Genomic DNA, 5,033 nt, shown 5'->3' on the forward strand with positions numbered 1-5,033 from the left:
AAAATGATGCTAAGTAGCATCATTACATAAACTATCTTGTGTACTTCTCCCAATAGCTCCCTGGAGATCACTACTAGCCCCATTTGACAGATGGGAAAACTGAGTCTCAGAAAGGCAAAGGCCTTAGTGAGTAAAGGGAAAAGCTAAGGACTGCAAAGCAGAGATATGATAGCAACTCTCCCAGTGACCTACATATGTTTATTTAGGTGCTCCTGAAACACAGGGCCCAGCTCTACTAAAATAATGACCTCAACGAGCTTACAGGCTGGTGCCTCAAAATCTCTCATCCAAAAGGGTTATCTCAGGGGGACATTAGTCAACCTTTAGCTGAGGGTGGGACACAAGGCTTGGAAAATAACTGGCACTTCACACACACCCTGTGTACACATACCAACACACACATGCATGTACATGTGAGTACTAGGTAGCCATATGTACAATGTCACTGATGTGTGTCACCATGCTGTGCCCACATGTGCCAAGACTCAGGCTGACCCAGTGATGCGGCTAATGCAGGCCGACAGCAGGAATGCACATGGGATCCCCCGGAGGCACAGCACACACCAGCACACACATGTGGTACTCACACATGTACACACGTGACAGAGGAGGTGGGGCGAGGCACCCCAGTGTGCTGGGTGACCTGAGGCAGGAGCTTTCACATCTCTGGGCCTTAGTTTGCTCATCTGTAAATGAGGGGGTTGGGCACAAGGTCTCCCATGGTTCTTCAGGTCCTGGGTTGGGCTCCCAGCTCCCTTCCAGGCCAGGCTGACACTATTGCTCAAGCCTCAATTAGGCCCCAGAACCAGGGGCAGGAGGTGGAGGGACCCCAAAACCAAAATTCCAGCAGAGACCTCCCCTGGAGGACAAAATAAAAGAGCTGAGACTGAGAGCACAGGAAGTAATACAGACCCAGACAAAACACAGGGCAGTGAGAGAGGATGCAGGCCCCAGAAATGACATGGAGTCAGGAGAGAGGGTGCAGGTCAGAGTATGTCCCCAGCCAGTGGAGGGATAACCCAGGCCCCAACCTGATCTACAATCAGGGGGAGAGGGCACAAAACTTAACTGAGGGTCAGGGATAGACAGCATGGGACCCAAACACAACCCAAGGTCAGCAAGAGATGACACAAGCCCAAAAGATAACCACAAAGTATAGAGAGGTGGTACAGGCTGCACATAAAACCCAAGGTCAACGGGAAAACAGATGGACCCAAAATGAAATTAAGGGTCTGGGAGAGAAGAAACAGATCCCCAAGACAACCCCATAACCTCAGGGAGAAAGGAACAGGTAGACAAAAGATGAACTGACTGAGAGAGATGGCACAGGTTCAAGAGCTAACACAGGGTGAGTGAGAGATGGCAGCAGCCCACACATAGGAGCAGAGATGACACAGCCCCAAAGCATGATCCAGAGGTGGCAACGTGTGACAGGGGCCTAAACATGGCTTGATGCTGAGACTATCTATTCCTGGGAGTTAAGTTTAGGAACCTTTAACCCCTTTTTTGTGCATCTGCCACTATTATGACTGACGTGAATTGCTGTGGGAATCATCACAGCTGATAGGATGCCCATGGATCTATGCACCCATGGAAGGACTATCCTGGCAAAGCCCACCACAGTGGCCAGGTGCCCATTTCAGAGAGGAAGCAGCAGTGGCCTTTCATATGGGCTCAGGGGGCCACTGGCCGATCCAGGGGCAGGCACTCAGGACTGCACTTCTTGGAGGCCTGCAGGGCCCCCATTCCTCTGTGCCATCCCTTCCAGGTCACTAGCCTCCTTATCCACTTCTGAGGCCAAGACTGTGCCCAGACACCGGGGCCAGAGCATCATCTCCCCTGGAGCAAGAGCATCAGCTCTGTTCCTGAAACAATCCTTGCATCTGTCCCTTTCTCTTCCCCCCATAGACGCCACCAGCATCTTTCTCCTGACAACCACATTTGCCTCCTCATTGGCCCCCTGCTGCCATTCATAAGCCCTAATCCATTCCCCACATACAAGCCAAAGGGATAGATAGTCCCCTGATTAAAGGGAACTTGCTCATGCCTATAATCCTAGCACTCTAGGAAGCCAAGCCAAGTATATTGCCTGAGCTCAGGAGTTGGAGACCAGCATGAGCAAGAGTATTTTTTCTACCAAAAATAGAAAAAACTAACTGGTCACTGTGGTAGGTACCTGTAGTCCCAGCTACCCAGAAGGCTGAGGCAGGCAGATCTCTTGAACTGAGGAGTTTGAGGTTGCTGTGAGTTAAAATGATGCCACGGCACTCTACCCAGGGTGACAGAGTAAGGCGGTGCCCATAGCTCAGTAGGTAGGGTGCCGGCCACATTCATAGAGGCTGGCGGGTTCGAAACTGGCCCGGGCCAGTTAAAACAATAATGACAACTGCAATGAAAAAAAAAATAGCTGAGAGTTATGGCAGGCACCAGTAGTCCCAGCTACTTGGGAGGCTGAGGCAAGAGAATTACTTAAGCCTAAAAGTTTTTTTTTTTTGAGACGGAGCCTCAAGCTGTCCCCCTGGGTAGAGTGCTGTGGTATCACTCACAGCAATCTCCAATTCCTGGGCTCAAGTGAGTCTCCTGCCTCCGCCTCCCAAGTAGCTGGGACCACAGGTGCCCACCACAACGCCTGGCTATTTTTTTGGTTGCAGCCATCATTGTTGTTTGGCAGGCCCAGGCTGGATTTGAACCTGCCACCTTAGGTGTATGTGGCTGGCACCTTAGCCACTTGAGCCACAGGCACTGAGCCTTAAGCCTAAAAGTTTAAAGTTTCTGTGAGCTGTGACACCACGGGACTCTACCCAGGGTGACAGCTTGAGACCCTGTCTCAAAAAAAAGAAAAAAAAAAGACTCTATCTCAAAATAAATAAATAAATAAAACCTGTCATGGCTTCCGCACTTTCACAGCCAAGAGGCCCTAGTGTTGGGAGGCCCAGCAGCCTCACCAGCCTCCCCTCATGCCCTTTTCCTGCTCCCCCTACTCCAGCCACATTGGCCTACTTTCTCCTCTCCAACATGCAGCCTTGCTTCCCACCTCAGGGCCTTTGCACATGCTCTTCCTCCAGCCCTCTCACCATTCTAGGGTTCAATCATACCTCCCCTTTCAGCCCTCTCCAAAGCAGCCTCCATATTCTTCCTACTCCCACCTAGGGTCCTGTCTCACATTACTCATTACCCTGTTTTATGTCTGTCTCAGCATGACTGGAGATGGTCCTGCTTATCTGCTCGGTGATGGTATATCTTCCCTACATCCCAAGCTCCATGAATGACTGTCTGGCTCACAGGGGCATCCCAGAGCCTACACAGAATAGGTTCCCAACAAATACGGCTCAGGTCTGACTGAGTCCAGCCTCTCTGAATGGCATCCACGGCTGCCAACGGCTTCCCCGCTGTGCTCCTGGGCCAGTTGCCACTCCTCTTTCACACCAGCTTCTTTCTGACCACCAACATTTGAGAGTCCCATTTCCTTTGCCTGAAGTGCCTCCAGTGTCCTGTAGAGCTGGATCCCACCCATCCCTCCAGTGCACCCTCACACCATCACTCCTCTGGGATGTCTTCCACAGACCCCTCCCACCTAGAACACCACTTGATCTCAACACAGCTCCATGTGGCAAATATCTGTTCATTTCTCTGCCTCTGCTACTATACCACAGTCCTTCAAAGGCAGGGAAAGCTGGGCATGTCCTATGTCTCTGGCACTGCTCAGGGGCCAGCTCAGAGAAGGACCGGCTGCATCTCACATTTCATCATCCTCTGCTGTGTGCCGGGGAATGCTGCTGCCTCCTCGGGGGCCCTCTCAGGCTCTCCAAGGGCTATGATGCAGGAACCTCTTCTCTGGCCCTGCGGTGGAAACTCACACAGGTCAGACACACACATATGCAGCTCTTATCCTGGGATGCCACTGTTCCAGTTTTCCCCAGAGCAGCAGTTTAGTCCTTAGAACAACCCTATATGGAGGGCCCTCCATTCCTACATTCCACACATAAAAAAACTGAGGCACAGAGAAGAAATACCCTGCTAGCTGACCCTGGAATTCAGAACTGCCTCCCCTCTGAGGGGGCTTCTTCTGCCTGCTGCCCCATGGCGGAGAGGGACACCTGGGGTCATGTCTAGATGTGTGACTCCTCCCTTGGTCCCAGGGATTTAGGCAATAAGCACTGTCCGACCAGAGTGAACCAGACCTCAAACCTCTGATGAACCTGCAGCAGACTCAACTTCTGCCCCCTCCCAGTTTCCCCAACACCATCCCAGGCAGAAGCCCCTGGGGGGCCCTGCACATGCCCCTCTCCCTCACCCCTCACTGCATCTACCCTCAAGTCCCTCAATTCTGCCCCCCCAACACTCTGGAATTGAGGTGCTTCTTTCTGCTTCTACTGCCTACCTCTGCTAAGGCCCCCTTTCTGACTGGAAAGGGTGTCTCTGCTTCCCAGGCCACTCAGCCAGCAGCCGAGGGATCCTATTGAACTGGGCTCTTGTCACACCATTCTCCTGCTCCGATTCTGTAATGATTCTCCTTGTTCTTAAACTGTTATCCAAACTCCTCCCCTGGTCCCACAAGGCCTTGCTCCATACCTGGTCCCTCCATGAGGCCCTACCCACATCTGGATCCATGAAGTCCTTCCTGCCCTATCTTATACCAACAACCTCACTTATTTCATATACCCCACGCTGTCTTACCCTCTATCCCCACGTGGCAGACATTCTGCCCTTTCCATTTGCTCATTCATTCATTTAGTCACCTGCTTGACAAATATTTGTCAAGCACCGTCCCCTGGTCAAACACAGGCCTAGCTTTGGGAGCACAGTAGTGAATACAAACATACAATGTCAGGTGGTGACAAGGGCCATGATGAAAAATCAAACAGGTGACAAGACAGAGACTGCTGGAAGACACTGCTTTGGATACACTCCTCAGTGTGAGGAGGAATTATTTGAGTACGGATGTGAAGGAAGTACAGGTTGAGGGAGGAGAAGACCTGGGACAAAGGTTCCAGGCTGAGGAATCAGCAGGTTTTTTTTTTTTTTTTTTTTTT

At 51.4% G+C, this 5,033-nt stretch overlaps 1 protein-coding gene across 1 annotated transcript in view; it reads right to left on the reverse strand.

The window, feature by feature from the left end:
* The window catches only part of GRIK5 (glutamate ionotropic receptor kainate type subunit 5), a 71,791-nt gene that overhangs the window by 26,806 nt on the left and 39,952 nt on the right, over positions 1 to 5,033 (reverse strand). The gene's annotated exons all lie outside the window — the stretch shown is intronic.

The sequence above is a fragment of the Otolemur garnettii genome, unplaced genomic scaffold (genome assembly GCF_000181295.1).
Source record: "Otolemur garnettii isolate 467f Iridium unplaced genomic scaffold, OtoGar3 scaffold00152, whole genome shotgun sequence".
NCBI lineage: Eukaryota > Metazoa > Chordata > Mammalia > Primates > Galagidae > Otolemur > Otolemur garnettii.